This window comes from Acinonyx jubatus, chromosome A2 (assembly GCF_027475565.1).
Source record: "Acinonyx jubatus isolate Ajub_Pintada_27869175 chromosome A2, VMU_Ajub_asm_v1.0, whole genome shotgun sequence".
Lineage (NCBI taxonomy): Eukaryota > Metazoa > Chordata > Mammalia > Carnivora > Felidae > Acinonyx > Acinonyx jubatus.
The window spans coordinates 16,979,248-16,997,386 of record NC_069383.1 but is presented as its reverse complement, the minus strand read 5'-3'; the positions used below and the strand labels follow the sequence as shown (position 1 = coordinate 16,997,386).

Below are 18,139 nucleotides of genomic sequence, written 5' to 3'. Positions count from 1 at the left end.
AGTATTAAGTAGGTGATTTCAAATGTCACATTCACATTCGTAATGAAGCTGGTGTGCTCCTTCTAACTTGCGAATCTAGTCAGATGATCCTCCTGCTTAGAATCCTTCCATAATCTCCACTACCTGTAGGAAAAGCCCAAGTCCCAGGAAGTTCTTCAAATCATGTCTCTTCTTACCACCCTAGTTGGTTTTCTGTCTCTCTCCTCACCCCTGATTCTGGAACCCTCGAGCATTGTGTGCCATCCCCCCAGTGGACCACAGCGTTGCACAGCTCTGTGCCACTGATGGCTCCATTTTTCCAGAAAGCCCTTTCTCTCCGTTTCTAACTTGTGACCACCCACTCCACTTTGAAGATCCTGTTTGTTTCACCTCCTGGACTAAGCGTTTCCTGACCCACCGCCCACTTCTACTCCTATTACCCTGGCCCTTTTGGGACTGTCCTGTCCTATGTATTCTTTAGTCAAGTGGTCCTCATTCTGTGGATTGCTTATTGGTCTGGGTATTTAACTCATCGCGACTTTGTCACCTTTTTTTGTATTCCTCGGTGTTGCTCATAAACAACACCAAGCTTAGTTTTCTTTAGTTTTCTAGAGCTTCATACCTGCTTATGGCATCAGTGAAGGCAACAGAGTGAAGCTCCCGGGGCTTTCAGAGACATGGGGGACACCTTGTCCCTAACTAAATGACCCCCGCTATTCCAATAGCTGTGTATTTTGTGACTGAGTTTTATGGCATTTGTTTGTTCTTCTTTTCCCATTTTATCAAGCTCTCATTCGTTCTCACTGCTGTCAGTGTGTACCCTTCGCTAAGATACTGAAACCCACTGCACCTCAGTTCCTTCCTTTTATAGCTGTTCGTAAAATAAGTTGGGGCAGCATCACAGAGTGATTAAACGGTTGACCATAAATGTTGACAAGTGACTCAGACTTTGAACTTAAATGAGACTTCACATCCGTTCACAGAGTGGAGACTGTAGTGTGTTCCTAATCACTATGATGAGCAGCTCATCAGCTCCACATTGTAGACCCATGCTGACCACATCTGTGAGGCTCTGCATAGCGTTTTGAAACTTCAGCTCAGAACGTTTCTGGGGAAGGTGTCCAAGCGCTGCCCCCCTACTGCCTTTTGCCTTCCAGACTAGGATATGCACCCTTCACACACTAAACCCTGGGTGTGCGTAAGCTAGATCTGCATATTAATCATGTTGGGGGAGAATAGAGTCACCTTAAATTCATCATATCTTAGATCTCTGTCACTGTTTCTCAGCAGTCCACGCTGGACTATCCTTTCCCAGCTTAGCTTTCCCTGAGCTCTCGCTCATGGTGCGCTGTGTTTCCTCTTCCCGGATACAAACGCCTCATCTACCTACTCCTGCGAGGACTTCCCTCTCTCCCCTCCAAAGTTCTCATTTCTGTTCAGAACGACTTTCCTTCCCTACAGCTCCTTCCCTGACACCTTACTATCCCTTGAGGGCACCGCTTTCCCTGCAGCCATCTCAAACGGAGTATGCTTATCTTCTCACAACCCAGGGACCTCCAGAGCTGGAGGTGGCTGCCGGAATCCTTCAGAGCTTCCAGAATAAAAAAATTCCTGCTCTCCTGTGGCTCATGCTGCTGCTACACCAACCCTCACTCTTTCCATTACCCTTACCTACCAACTGCCAGCCCACCCTGTCTCCTTCAGTGAAGCTCCAACTGCCCATACTCTTCATCCCCACTTCAAGCCTCCTAGTCACCCTGGAAGGCGCTAATGTTCACCAATCTAGTAATCTGGTCTCTCAGCCCCTTCTCCTCATTGTCTCCAGTGAGGTCCATGGGGTCACCCGTGTCACGTCACCCAAACCCACGAGAATGTCATCATCTGGAATGGTTCCGTCACCTCTTAAAATCCGAGATGCAAATATTCCACTCCGTCTACAAGTTCCTATCCTTCTAGCTCTCTTATTCTAATAGTGTGTACTCCTCACACTATAAGGACCTTCAACAAGGTTCCCCTCCAACTTAGCCATATTACCAGCTTCCTTCTCTCTTCATTTCTTTTCCTTACTGATTTAAATTGCACAACCCATCACTTCCGCACTCTTGTCGTTACTCCAAGTCATTTTTCCTCCTGCCCTCAGCTCATGCTCATTCAGAAATATCCCCTGTTCTAATACAAACAAGTTTGCCTTCTCTGATGCTATATCCTGCCCCCGACTGACAGGTACTCTAGAAATATCCCTTCCATGAAGATTGGGGCCACGGGGAAGTCATGGTCTCCAGCCTCAACTGGGGCCTTGGAGATGCTCAGGAGTCTTGTTTCCACAGTCACGGTTGTTATCTGTTCTATATTCTCCTAAACCTCATTTGCTCAGTTGCCAACTTTGGCATCATCCTCGACTCTTTGCTTTCTTTTAGGCAGCACATCTCATCAGTAAGAAGTCTTGTGAATTTTACTTCGCAGACACAATTTTACTTCTCCAATCTCTCTGCATTCACACTGCCACTACCTTAGTGCAGTCCTATGTCATATTTCCTCTAGATTATCATAAGAACCCTATTGTTTTTCTTTACCAGACTAGCTCTCTGGTTCTGCTCTTCTCCACATAGTAACTAGTTCGATCCACTGACAATGCACCTACATCCACTGGCTTAAAGATGTCCTTCTTGTACTTCTTAGTAAAAAGCCAAGGCTGTTTCATATCACATTGAACATCCCGTGGGATCTTCTGCCATGGATTATTATCCCAGTTTAGGTCTCTCCACCCTCTGTACGTCTACACAGTCCATCTACAGCTCTTCACATTCCTGCCCTCCCTGAACTCCACAGCCATCATGTTCTGGCTTCTCTCCGTATCCTGGCTACTCCCCATTATTCCTTTGGACAGGCTTGGATAATGCCAATGTATCTTTCAGCTGTTGAATTGATGCCATTCCTCTGGGATGCAATCCTTGACTCTACTCGGCAACTGAGAGCAATTAGAGAGTTGACTGGCACTCCGATTTTATTACCAAAGACCCTGTCTGTTGAGCTGTTTCTTCTTCTCTTGCATTTTTATGCTGAGGTATGGCCTGATTGAAGATCCTTTTGTTTTTGTTGTTTTCCAGAGAAATATACTCTTTACTAAATGATGAAAGTGACTCTTTTGTATACTTGCCAAATCCTTCCAAGCCTCAGTTTACTTCTCTATTGAATAGATATTATAAAGGATATGCTAAGAGGAGCAGTGTTATGACCAAGTGATTAAATAAACTATCACATGTTAAATACCTGGAAAATATGAACCCTTACATAAAATGTAATTACATCATTTTGTAGATCGAATAAAGCAGAGGGTTTTTAGGTCATTATTGCAAATCTGATGCCACATTTTATGTAAGATGTTTCCTTTGAGTGATCTACTTATACATCTGGCAAACACAGAGAAAAATACTAATGCTTCTTACAAAAGCAGAGGTTATAAATGATAAAACAACAACAACAACAACACTGAAACAAGTTACCATTTTTTCCCCTACTACAATCATTATAAAGATGTGAGATTTCCAAGCCAGATTTTTGAGTTATGGTAATCACGCCAGGCACACGTGAAGTCCTTATGTTGTTCCAGGAATGTGTTCCTTGTTCTGCCTACACAAACTGATTGGATAAGTCAGGTGTGGAAATTCCTTGTCAGTCAAGCAATTGGTGAGTTGTTTCCATCTAATCAGTTGTTTGTCTTCAGTCAGCCAAAGTTAGGCCCTGAGAGATGGGTGTCTTCTTCGAAAGAACCGGTCGTGAGCAAAGACTCGACACAAAGAGGCTTGCATTCCATGAAGGAACCCCCAAAGCTACATGGTAGGATCTGTGTGCTGGCATTTCAGTGCGCATGTGAACATACCATGTGTCTTTCATGATATTTTTACTAGTGTTGCAAATAATTTTTTCATGTTGTTACTAAAAAGGGCTTTCATAATTAAAAAAGCTAATAAAAATGAAAGGAATTGCATTTTTCTGGGATTCTCCTCTCCTGCAAATAGGTAGGTTACAAATGGTTTCTCAGTACTCTAGCAAGAGATTCTAGGTTGACGGTTACTCTTAACATGCTGGGATCAGTCACCATAACACTGTAGATTTATCCATGGAATTAACCCCAACAGGTACGTAGGCAGACTCCCCACACAGTGTCGTGCACACCGTGCTTGACACTTTCAATGGCAGTTTTGCCTCTGCCCACATTCTGCTTCAGTGGTAATGAAGCTCCTTTGTATGGCAACCCAAATTTTGTTTTTCATCACTTCCCCCCATTGGTCATGTTTCTACTTAATCTTAAGCAGCTTCGTGAAAGTTCGTTGTTGGTAGATCCATAATAGAAAATATGGGTGTTGTGAGAAATAGTCGTTTATGCCCCGCCAGCATCTGCAGGATCCTTTCATTGACCAGGTATTGGGAAGCTTACCATTGGCATTTCCTATAGCTGCAAAAATATTCAAGGCTTTTTATTTGAGAGAGTTCTTGCTTCACTTTCAGGTCTCCTTGTCTTTGGTTCATTGCATCTCCTTTTCCTGTCTTGATTGCATTCCTGATACTGAATATTTCTTTATCGTGATCTGCAACCTCTACTGACTTCCTCCACACTGATGCTCGCCAGATGTACAAACACCTATTTGCCACCTGGGAGGAAGTCGCCTGCAACGTTTGGATCCCTATTCCAGGCTTTGATCTGGTTCTACCAGCCCCCATTTAAGCTTCAACTCAGATTAATTTATTCGGCGCATATTTTTGAACACGCACTATGTGTCAGACAGGGATAGAGGGCTGTTCACAGACAGGTAAAGTCATAGACACTTGGGTGCCATTATCCAGGATGGAGTACTGAGCAGTATATGTCCCGTTGTGGGAATCCTTGCTTTCTGTCCCGTCACTTAAATCTATCTTTATAGCTGTCGGATCTTGGAGTCTGCACATCTGAAGCTTGCCAATATAGATATCAAGATATAGATATTAATATAGATATTAATATAGACATTAAGGCAAATAAGTGAAATAAGGAGCCTACTTCTTCCAGGTCTCTTCACTGAGGCAGTGGAGTTCAGATCGCCTGTAAATGTTGTAGCATGACACATTTCCAAGAAAGCGTCGGGAATGGATGGTCGGGATGAAAGAAATCAGCTGTTTGTGGAAGAGAACTGAGTCCCAGGAGGCCGTTGTCTCTGCCTCCATTCCTCTGTAGCCTTCGGTCGGTACTGTGCTGTGAGCATCCAGGAACAAGGCTGTTACTGCCTTTGCAATGCCTCCTGATGGTGTTCCTGCTGCAGCTGTCAGATGTATGGAGACATAATTGATGCAATTCTATTTATACCCCGGGATAAACTTAGAAAACTGAACCATGCCGCCTAAACTAGCATATTCAGTGGATCCCCTTGCTGCAGTCTCTACCATTCAAGTGACAGTGCTGTACGTTTACTATTTGTCTCAAAGTCGCTAATTGGCTCATACCTTGGAATACACTGATCGTGCCACAGGCGTGCAGCTTCTGAAGTCAGAAGGCCTGGGTTCAAGTTTTGGCTCTGTTCGGGGTCATGATCTGTGGCACGTCTATCGACTTCTTCGTCAGTAAAATGAGAGTAATAAGTAGCGTCCACTTTACAGTGTTGTCGAGAGGATTAAATAAGTCACATTGTATTAAGCTCTTAAAACAGTTCCTACATACACAGGAAGAACTCAAAATCAGTTGCTCCTTTTATTCTCGTTATTATTTTACCTCCAGTTCAGGCACGGGAGTGGGTATTATGCCAGAAGGTGCCTTGGATCAAGAACCAGAACACCTGGGTTACAATCTCAGGTGTGCTACTGGCGAACTATGTGACTGTATGACCTTGGAAAAGCCATTGAACTTCTCTGAGCCTCAGTTTCCTTGTGTGTAAATGGGTGTATGTGAGGGGAATGTTACAGTGTTTTGTTTTGTTTTGTTTTTGGTACAATGTTTTAAATTTTAAGGTTTCTTTTAGCACCAAAAGCAATCATCCTCACTATCAGTTGATGGGTCCCTAGATAATATAGCTTAAAAAAACAAGAAGATAAATATTATTGAGGAAATTATATTCTTAAAGACTCCTCAAGGGAGAATTAAAGCCTGTAGAAAATACTTATGATACAATATTAAATTATAGAGCAAGTAATACTACAATGCTACACCTATGGGTAGTATTTCCAATACTGAGTATTCCAATACTCTGAGTATTTTCATCAAGTGACAGACTATTTGCTGTCAGTGTGGAAGCAAGATCAATAGAGTTCTATTTCTCAGAAGAATCAGGTAACCCACCCCCACCCTGTCATTCTCATCACTACTGGAAAATTTAACTACAGGTATATGGGTGGAAATTCTAAATTCTGTGCAGAGAATTTCATCATGTCACAGGGATGTTACTTTAAGTTGGTTACTTACTCTGAGAAAGTAGGCTCATGATATGAACCCTGAAAATAGGACAATGAATTTTGGAGTATTTCTCTGATATGCTGTAGTGTTTGTGGCACAAAGGATTTCTATTACTCTAAGTAGAAACTAGGCTTTATATTTTATATCTCAGATCTTTTCCCAAAAAGAAAACTATTTCTTGTTCTGTGGTATTGCTGGACAGAACTTAGCACCACGGAGTGGATCAGGAGAGGGAAAAGGAGATGTGTAAGAACAAGAAAATATTAGTCAAAAGGGGAAGAAGGAGAAGGAGAAGAAGAAAGAAAAGGTTGTTCTAAGTTGCTATAATGGTTAAACCTAAAATCAAATCCCAGCTTGCTGGCTCTGTGACCTTGGTCAATTTAACTAACCTCTCGGAGCCTCATGGTTCCCATGAGTAAGTTGAAGATAGTAATATTTGGATTTTAAAGTAAATATGAAATATGTAAAGTGGCTAGCATAGAGACTGGAAAATGGTAGATGTTTAATAGCTTGTAGTGATTATTTCTGAATATTAAAGGAGGAGGTTTACACACACAATGCTATGTTGATCCTGGAGCATAGTCACATGCTTCATAATTCTTCAAAACATCAGAAGAAACTCTGTTTTTAATATTCACTCACTTCACTTGTATTCATTGGGAATAATGGAACTGATTGCCTGAGTCAGCAGGGTGGCTACTCCAGCTGCCATTTCTTTTTAAATGAGATTATTTAGTAAATATTCTTCAGAGAAGAATTCACTCATGATTTCAAGACCATAGAGCAAAGGGACCGTAGCTAGACTGTTTTGGGCAATGTTATATATTGGTAGGAGCCCATGATTTTGAAGCAGGTATTTTGTTTGACTGTCAACTAAACCACTTACTGGCTTCTGTTTCAGGGGTAAAGCATTTAACCTCTGAGAATAAGATTATCAACTTGAGGTGGAAACGGAAACAAACCCAGCACCTGTCTCAGAGGGCTGCAGTGAGAGGGGAGTTCAGATGGATGTGGGTGTATTTCTTGAGCGGGTAGAGTGCTGTAAACATTGATGTTGATTGTTGGCCATGTCTGACCCAGGAAGGAGTTTTCCCTCCTCTTAGATTTTATTGTGTGCGTGAAATACAGGACGAAATGAAGGACACCTCTTCTTTGCCAACTGTCACTACTCTTAACACTTCCAACGCCCAATATGTGTGTGTGTTTTCCCCACACCAACCAATTCTCCAATCCTCTGGATACCAACTGGATGTCCTACAATTCACTTCTGACACTACCTCCCCAGAGTCAATGCGGATCGCATGGACTAAGGGCTCCGTCCTCAAAGACTTCCTCCCCCTTCAGATGCTAGCCACAGTTGGAGATCTCCCGAGCGACTGACCACTTGGTGATAAATTGGAGTTCCCATGACCCCCTCTCAGCTTCAGTAATTTGCTATAGTGATTCACAGAACTCAGAGAAACGCTTTACTATTACTGGTTTATTGTCAGATATATTAAAAAGGATACAAACAAACAGGCAGATGAAGAGCTACACAGGGTGAGGTCCCCAGGATCCCAAGTTCAGGAGCTTCTGTTCCAGAAGAGTTGAAGTATGCCATCCTCCCAGCACGTGGATGTGTTTATCGACCCAGAAGGTCCCGAACTCTGTTGTTTAGAATTTGTTTTTTTAACGGAGGCTTCATCAGAGGCATGGTTGAATATTAACCCAATCCTCAGTCCCTGTCCTCTCCCTGGAGGTTGGGAGGTGATGCTGAAAGCCCCAAGTTTCTAACCAACATTTGATCTTTCTGGGTACTAGCCCCCCAGCCTGAAGCTATCCCAGGGCCTACCAAGTGTTACCTCATTAAAACAAAAGATGCTCCTATCACCTCCATCAAGTTTCTGGAAGTTCTTGCATCAGGACCTGGGGACAGAGATACAAACTATGTGTCTTATCATGTCATAATATTGTATCTTTTTCCGTGATCAACAGGTAGAATTGTTGAATCTTCAACCGTTTTACTTTCTTCTCCTACGAACCTCCTCTGTGGAAACAACTTCCAATTTACTAACTGAACGTTAAATTTAATAACTTACTAACTTTAATAGATTTGCTGAGTCAGCCAGACTTCTCAATTTTTCCAGCATTATCCAGATGAAACTCAAAACCACAGTGAGGTCTCATCTCGCACCTGGTAGAGTTGGCTGTTAGCAAACAGACAAGGGACAGCAAGTGCTGGGGAGGATGTGGAATAAAGGGGATACTTGTGCACTGTTGGTGGGAATGTAAACTGGTGCAGCCACTATGGAAAACAGGGTGGAGGTTCCAAACTTCTTAATTTTGGACCACATTAAAAACTGGAACTCTCTCTTTGCCTCCAAAGGCACAGTAGTTTTTCTGAATGGAGCAAGAAGAAATGTGGGTCTCGCCTCCTAACTTTTGTAGACGCTGCTATTTATTTGAGGCGGTTGTATGTTAGGCGTCAGCCCATCCAAGTTTTCACTGCCAACCCAAAGAAGCTAGAGTATAGTAGCCACCTCCCCACCTCTACCAGGTTATAGGGTAGCCTCCATCAGGAAGAAGAGGGAGTCCCACTCTTGACCACACCTGCTTTTCCTAGTCCCTTTATTTCCTTCCTCCTTCTTGCCACTCTGAGACTTAATCCCTCCCAGACCAAAGCTTCAAAGTGGATGGAAGATGATAACCTGTGGGTTAATTGAACAAGGAAATCTTGAAATCATAGAGAGAAGAAAGCTATTCATAGAGAATGTAAACATTGTGAGGCTGAAGAACAGAGCCAGTTGGGGGAAGAGTGGAATATCGGCATTCTGTTTTCAAAAGTTAGAGAAGATACATGTCTGTTTGTTGAGGAAGAATGAAGGTTACTTAATTAGGGGGAGGTAGTGAACCTCTAAGTTAACAAAGACAAAAATATAATGAATAAAGTATTTATTAAGTCAGCAAAAATAAGAAAAAGGATAAAGAAGAAACCACCAAGGGAGAATAAATAATAATCCTGTTAAATGGAAAGATTAATACCAAGTCTCTTAGTCATTGCAATAAATATAAATGTGCTGAGTGTTCCATTAAATGATGGTTTGTCAGATTGTATTTTAAAAGGAAAGCTCAGTACATGCTATGTATGAGAAACTATTAGAACAAAGAAATGAAGAAGGGTTGATGATAAAGCACTGGCACCAGTGGCAGGGATAATCTAGCTGAATTTTCATTTGCTGTGAGTTAGATATATGGTATATGAGTTCATATTCCATAAATGTAAAGGGTACCACCTAGGCTATCTGGCCTGTAGACTGATGTAGTTTATATATTTGCATTGCTTTATTTATTCTTTTATTCAATCAATAGTGAGTCCCACCATACAGAGGCAGAACTGCATATTGTAGCCAACCGAGAGCTTTATTTTCTCAATCTGGAAAATACTTGTGAATGATTTAGACTCTCAAATCATTTCACCTTCCCTCATCGTCTGCTACTCCGGGTGATAGGCAGAGCTGCCTATGATTTTTTTATGTGGCGCTCCCGTCATCTATTCACTTTCATAATAGACATAGCTGACAATCTTCCTTTAAACGTATGTTAAGAGTCTGAAATAACATGTTGAATGAGAAAGGGCATTATTGATTCAGCAAGGAAAATTCCAGATTATTTGCCAGTTCCTTTCTCTTTATCATCTTTAACTTTAGGGCTATAACTTGCTTTTGGTATTTAAAAAGGAAAAGCCCATTTTTCTGTTGTACTTTGCTGAATTGCTCTCTGGACCCTGCCAGCAGTAAAAGCTTCAAAAGGATCTCATTGTGCTTCAACTTCACCTGGGTCCTGGTTTCAAATGCAGATGTTTAGACCCCAGACCTTCTGGATAATAGTCTGCATTTTAGTAAGAGTCTCATCTGATTTGTTTGCATGTTAAAATTTGAGAAACACTTCTCTAGGAGATTTTGGGGGGGGCTGATATATTGATTCTGCAACTAAAATTGCCACTGGTTACACAATAAAAAATAATGGCCAGGAAGGTCTTTCTCCCATATTCCCACTTTGCTTTATCTGTAGGAGTCTTGGGATTTCATAGGCTGTTCCATCACTGAAATTATCTTGTCCTGTTTTCTGGTATAATCATTTCTTTATTTACATTACTGGGATACTTTAATTCATTCTTGGCTTCAGTGACTTAGATATGTGCATGGTTAATGTTCATAAACATCTTCAGAATCTTTTTGGAAGTGGGTATAAATGACAAATAGAAAAAAAGTATAAATGTGTCTTTTCTGATAAGAGAATTTAAGTATGTTGGAAAATGACAATACTTTAGCTTTCAATTCACTTGAACTACTTTGGGCACAAAGACAGAAAAGGGATTTTTGTTCCAGCAAATGCACAGCAGGAACAGCTGAAACCCGGAGAGAGATAATGCACTAAGTATAGCAGTTAAGTGATAAAGATTTTTATTCCTAAAGTGGCAAGTTCCAAGCATCAAAGCAGTAGGAACAGTTTAAGACAGCAAACAGAAATGGGAAGAATCTCCTGGAGCTATGAGGATGCCTTTGGGTATTGTTAGAGAGCGGGCCAAGTAGGATACGTCCCAAAGGGACAGACGATTACACTTGGAGGCTGTTGATTGTAGATCATGGAAGGCACCATGTTGTACTAAGATACCGAATCCAAAGATCTTTTTGAAATCATTTCTTGTTTCCTTTATGACATTACACACTCACAAACACTTCTGTTTTTCCTTCCTTGACTTTGCAGACCTGACGTACACTGTCCAGACTTGCCTTCTTGACTTGATCTTTGAAGACTGCGTTTTTTCTTTCTTATTAACCCCTTAAATGTCTTGTTTTAATTTTCACTTCCAAAAAAGTGACTAAAACATACATTTCAAATCCAGATACCTAGATCCCAAAACAAGAATATCCTGGATACATCTAAAATTCAGTAGGCTGATCAGAAACAAACAAACAAACAAAAAACAAACTTATGGTGCTTATCCCTGCATAGGAGACTTTCAAACTGTGCCCTGTAGAGCCATAGTGCTTTTTCAGGGCTGTCTCAGAAGGCCCCCAGAGACAAGGAGACCATGCCACTGAGGTTTTTGGAGGAGCTCCCTCTGCCAATTTTGTCTTGGTGGTCTATGTAGATTACATTGGGTTAAGTAGTAATGATAACCATAAAAACAATGACTTAAGAAGAAATAGAGGGGCACCTGGGTGGCTCAGTTGATTAAGTGTACGACTTCAGCTCAGGTCATGATCTTGCGGTTCGTGGGTCCGAGCCCCGCGTCGGGCTCTGTGCTGACAGCTCAGAGCCTGGATCCTGCTTCGGATTCTGTGTCTCCCTCTCTCTCTGCCCCCACCCCCGCTTGCACTGTGTCTCCCTCTGTCTCTTAAAAATGAATAATGTTAAAAAAAATTAAAAAGAATAAATAGAAATTTTGAATAGATGTATCACAAGTGTAATTAAAACCTATCCACAGCAAAAAGCCCAGCCCCAGATAACCTCACTGGTGAATTCTATTAAATGTTTAAGAGAAGAATTAAAGTCAATTATTTACCAACTCTGAAAAGACAGCAATGGAGAGAACAGTGCCCAACCTTTTCTATGAGGCCAGTGTTATCCTGACACCAAAATCAGGCAAAGACATCACAAGACATCACACGTCCTCATGATAAAAAAATATTAACAAAGTAGGAATACAAGGGGACACCCTCAACTTGATAAAGGGTGTCCGTGAAGAAAGCACAGGTAACATTAAACTTAACAGTAAACGTCTCACCCTAAGATCAGGAACAAGACAAGGATGTCTACTTCTATTCAGCATTGTACAGGAAGTTCTGGCAAGGACAACTGGCCAAAGAACAAAGAAGATACACAGTTGCAAAAACCTCTGAAGAAGGAGAAGAAAAATTATCTCTATTTAGAGATGACATAATCTTTATACAGAAAATTCTAAGAAATCCACTGAAAAACTATTAGATCTATAAATGAGTTCATCAAGGATGTAGGATACAAGGTCAGCACACACAAAATCATGGTATTTCTATAAACTAGCAATGAAAAATCTGAAATGAAATTAAGAAACTAATCCATTCACAGTAACATCAAAAATAATAAAACACTCAGAAGTAAATTTAACAGAAGTGTAGAATTTGTACTGTGAAAACTACAAAACGTAGTTGAAAGAAATGAAACAAGACCAAAAAATGGGAAGGTAGGTCATGTTCATGGATTAGAAGATTTAATATTGCTAAGATAGAACTTCAACATAATCTCTTATCAGAATCCCAGATATCATTTTGCAGACATTGACAAGGTAATCCTAAAACTCGTGTGGAAACGCAAGGGGCCCAGGATAGCCAGAGCAATATTGAAAAAGAAAAATACAATTGAAGGACTCACTCTTTCCAGTTTCAAAATTTATTAGCAGTGTGCTGTTGCATAAAGATAAACACATAGATCACAAGGAATACATTTTTGTGATCTTGGGCCAGGTAATGGTTTCTTAGTTATGACACACACAATCAATTCCTACCATTTTCTCAAGGCCCAAGTCTTCATCTTTCACCTCTATCTATCATTACACTTGCACTTAAGTTGTATAGACTAGTTGAAAAATGTCTTACGTTTATATGCCCAAACTCTAACTTAGTGGTTCTCAACTGTGCCTGCACATTGGGATCACTGGGGAGCTTTCAAAAAAGACTCCCTTGGGTCTCACGCTCAGAGCTTGTAACTTCATTGGGATGGGGTGCAGCCTGAGCATCAAAACATTCTAAAAGTTCTCCAGGTGATTTTAATATATAATCAAGTTTGAGAAACTTGCCCTAAGTGAACAGTAAATTCCTCATAACAGACTTGCTTTATGATTAACAATATCCCCAGCACTTAGCACAATACTGAAAATGAAACAGTTGCTTACTCATTGCTGAGGAAGCATTCTTTAAGTTTATTATTCTGACATTCACTTCTTAAAGAAATAAACATGACTCGGGGCGCCTGGGTGGCTCAGTCGGTTAAGCGTCCGACTTCAGCTCAGGTCACGATCTCGCGGTCCATGAGTTCGAGCCCCGCGTTGGGCTCTGGGCTGATGGCCCAGAGCCTGGAGCCTAATTCTGATTCTGTGTCTCCCTCTCGCTCTGCCCCTCCCCCATTCATGCTCTGTCTCTCTCTGTCTCAAAAAATAAATAAACGTTAAAAAAAAATTAAAAAAAAACATAAATATGACCAGACATAAAGTCTTGAAAAAATACTATTTTAACTTCAAAGTAAGGTTAAATGTTTTGGCCTTGTATTATTTTCCTGAATCCATTCATGGGAAGAACTGGACAGCCATAGTTCTTCTGTCAATACTGGAGGCACCACTGACATTGGTTACCCCTGATGCAGATTGGACACGTTGTCATTGCTACTGGACATCACTGGCTTAGTGGCCATGCCTGGTTCTGTAAACTTTCCACCCCACCCCTCGCCCCATGTGATGCAAGGTAGAAATAAGAACACATAAGAAATAGCACTTGTCTTTGAAGGGCTTGCAGTATAGTAAGAGATAGAACTCAATGAGCCCCACGATCTGGTAACATTCTACTTCATCGATTATGTTTGTAGTACTAGATGTGTTTCTCTTTAATATCAGGAGTGAAACCAGAAACCATCACAATTGCTTTGACAACATGTGGAGTTCCTGTCTAGCGTATTGAGCAAGAAAATAGAAATTAGAAGGATGAGGCTTAAACAACAACAACAACAACAACAGGATGAGCCTTAGAAAGTAGTAAATAAGGAGGGCCTGGGTGGCTCAGTAAGTGTCCAACTCTTGATTTTGGCTCAAGTCATGATCTCAGTTGAAGAGTTCGAGCCCTGTGTGGGGCTCTGTGGTGAGCTCCTCCAAAATCCTCTGCTCTCAAGCACAGAGCCTGCTTGGATTTCTCTCACTGTCTCCCTCTCTGTCCCACTCCGCTCACTCTTGTGCTCTCTCTCCCTCTCAAAATAAATAAACATTTAAAAAATCAAGTAGTAAATAAACCTCTCATTATTTACACGTAATATAATTTTTTTTACACAGGAAACACAAAACAATCTCCAGATAAATTATTAGAAATAATAGAAGAGTTTATAGTATGGTGACTGAACAAAAGACTGATATGCCAAAAGGAAGTTGCCTTTCTATGCCCCAGCAACAAATAACCAAAAAATACAATTTCAAAGAGGACATTATTTACTGTAGTATCAGAGAGTATCCTTAATCTAGAAATAAAAAAAAAATGGCAAGACACGAAAAATCATTAATGATCTCAATAAATGGAGATTCAATTTATATTCAAGGCTAAGGACACAGTATATTAAACATATCTATTCTCCTTTAGTTGTGCGTTAGACTCAGGGAAATTCTAATTAAAATCTTTAATAGTAATTTTCATGTAACTTTGTAAGTCAATTCTAAAATTTCCTTGGAAGGATAAAAGAGCCAGGGAAACTGGACATTTCTGCTCTGCCAGATACCTCATGGCAGATTACAAGTCGGTCATAGTACTTCGTTTAAGATCCTTTGTGTGTGTGTTTGTGTTTCTGAGTTTTGTGTATACATAGAAATGAAGAAAGGAAGTAACACACAACTTAAGTACAACGGCCACTTTCTTTGCTCTGCTTCTCTATGTAAATTCTCTACAATTACTTTGTGCCACCTCATAATGAGAAAATCAATTACAGTTTTCACATATCTGCAACATGCTTGTATAGGTTCTCATAGTGCGTTTGGCATTTTCTTCTATATTACCCCTTTATGTCTCTGCTTCCTTTTTTTTTTTTTTTTTTTTTTGTAAATTGAAAAGGCTCTAAATTGAGGTGTCTGAATATAGCTGGAGACGTTGTGTTACTGCGATTCTGTAATCTGCCCTATTTCAAACAGATCAAGGTCACACATGCCTTCAAGCCCCAAGATCAAACCGTTTCTATTAAGCCAGTCAACATGAATAGAGTTTCTTATAAGCTCAGTGATTTAAACCAGGAGTACATTGCACTTCATTACGTTCTGAATACTAATACACTTCAGCTTTTCTTGTTGTCTCCTGGCCCAAAGGCAGAGGTTTTGACTGGAATGAAAATAGGTACATTTTGATATTTTCTTTCTGATTTACTCAGTGATCTATAGAAAGAATGATCATAGTTTTCATTGGCCACATAAATGAAGGCATCATCCTCATTGACTCAAACATACAGGTTCAGGGCAGTTAGACTAATGTTAGAATTACAGAGAATTTAGACTATAGTAAAAATTCCTTTTTTCTCACCTTAATTCCTATGAATGAACAAGAAGCCGCACTGAACCTAAGAACTCATTTCAGAATTTAGTAAAGCTATGTCATTTCTCAATGATTTTTTTTTTTTAGATACGAATGACTTTTCTGAGCTCTGTCTTGCGTGTAGATTCACTTTATTCTAATACATTCACTGATGGTCACCTTTTTTATTTAATAAGCTAAAAATAAGAGATGAGGCAATGATTGTGATTGCACTGGACTCCAGCTCCCAGGGTAAAGTCTAAGCAGTTTGAATTGACATTTTGTCGTTGTCAAAAACCAACTGCTCGCCACATCCATTGGCGTAAAACACAACATCTGGTTCAGTATAATTAGGTTTTCAAGTAAGCTGATGAGAAAATGAGCCTTGTGCACTTATCCAAATGAAGAAGCATAAAGAATTTTCTTTTGATTGACATAAATACATGAGATGGGATTGCAAAATAGAGAATCAGGTCTTGGAATCACACTTGACCTCAGACATGACCGTTGCGTATCACGTAGGTGCGGGAAACAACTCAGGTTTGCTTTCATTACCACACACGTGCTCGGTGATGACATTTCTGGTATGAAGTGTCACGCGGGAGGATCTCCTGGGGTTGTTCTCTAATCGAGTGGTTGGCCCAGAAATAAACAGGGATTGAGCCTGAAGGCTTCATGATGGTGAGTATCGGCATTGTCACGGGTAGGGCTAGGAATGTCACTGGACGAGTGCACTTCACTGATTGCGAGAGGGGAGCGGAGGGCATTTCTGGAGGCCGGAAGTGGCCAGCTGGGCAGAATGGGGTTGAATAGCCTGGCCCTTGCTTCTGCTTCTTGTAGAATCTGAATACGGTCTCCCTGCCACTCTGGAATAGTCCATTGCTTGGAACATTGTTTCGCCCTTAGAATAGGGTCATGGAGCTGTCGAATGAGTAAATAGTTCCAGTTCTGGGAGCAGGACCACCAGACACAATGATTTTAGTTGAGGAAAACTGCCTCCCTGGATTCCTTTGACAGCATTCTGGCCTTCTAATTTGGGCGACACTGGCCATCATAGGCATCCACCAGCTGGTCCCCACAGGGAAGGGGACAGCAGGAGAAGGGAAGGGACCACACAGGAGCTCTTAAAATACAATGCAAATCCCATGACTCTTTTCCCTTTATGAGAACGAGTTCTGTTTCCTTTTAGAAGAAGGACTATTTTCCCCTCTCCATTTATAGGTTTCCACAGGTGGAGAGCCCACTGAACTTGTAATTTCATTCTGGGCTTTACTGGTTTGAGTAACAATACTGTGTACTTGACTTCAACAGACTTGAGTTCAAGTTCTAGTGTGCCCTGGTCAAGTGATGTAGATTTGGGAAATTAACCCCTGTGGCTTCAGTGTTTCTTTATCTGTAAAGATAGTATTTCTTTGCCCCAGCTAACCGGTTGTGTTGAGAAACGACACAACCCCAACTTGTCGTGTAGTTGTGTTTGCCCCAACTAACTGAGAAAAAAATATGCAAAAGGACTTCTCGTATGGTAGTATTCTGTGTAAGTGTTATTACATTTTCTTCTCTAAAATACAATTCGGGGACTGACATAGCAAGTAAATAGCATTAGATGTTCTTGCATTTGTAACAACAACAGAAACATCAAAATAAGTATAGCAGAACTTACTATCTACATTTTCCACGTGAGGAGACAGAGCTTCATTTAACTTCAATGAATTAAGGAAAGGTCACGTAACGGGTACAGTGGCAGGAATAAAACTCACATTTTCATGTAGTTTAAATTGGCGTTTCGTGAAGTTTCACAGGAGAAACTGGACTGGCAGTGATAATTAAGTATTGTGGAATGTAAGAAGTTTTCTGTAAGTGAGTCCACAGCCAGAAATACATTTATATCCAGAGAATGTTGATTGCATATCAGTGTTTGGGAACCAGTTGTGTTTTGTTCTGTGCTTGGTTCTTAGGCTTTGTAACACATTTATTAACGGCCAAGAGGAAACCTAGAAAAAAAGCCTCAGGGGAAACAAAAACAAAAACAAAACAAATGTTAACAGGTTTACAATTTGGAGTCAGAAATCTAAGCAACATCAGTAGGTTTAAATAATGAGCCAAAACGAGCTAGGTGGTACTTGAGATAATATTCTACACACAAATATTCTAAAAATAAACCAAATAGGAAGAAGTCATATAGCAGTTTGTATGAAGGAGTCACTTAATTTGATGACAAAATCAAATCTGTTGCGTGATTCAGATGTCGTAAAGCCGTAAGTGCAGTCTTAGGAAGTGACCTGAGCAAGAAGGTACCAGTCCCACTCTCTGACAGACCACTCCTGCACAGGAAACCTTGTATGGTGGTTCAGGATGTAGACTCCGGAAATAGATTGCCGGTTAAATCCTAGCTTTGTGATAGTCTTCTGGTCCCGTGAGTTTGGGGAAGTTCCTCAATCAGCTAGTGCCTTAGTTTCCTCAAGGGCAA

General features: G+C 40.7%; 1 protein-coding gene across 3 annotated transcripts in view; it reads left to right on the top strand.

Annotated features, from left to right (window-relative positions):
• CHRM2 (cholinergic receptor muscarinic 2) overlaps positions 1–18,139 on the top strand; it is a 151,876-nt gene that overhangs the window by 61,065 nt on the left and 72,672 nt on the right. The window contains exon 1 of one of the 3 annotated variants that reach the window (XM_053218044.1): positions 14,701–16,353. The exons of the other annotated variants lie outside the window; for them this stretch is intronic. The gene's annotated coding sequence lies outside the window, so the exon portion shown is untranslated. Of the gene's footprint in view, positions 1–14,700; positions 16,354–18,139 lie in introns of those variants that run through there. 3 annotated transcript variants of the gene reach the window in all.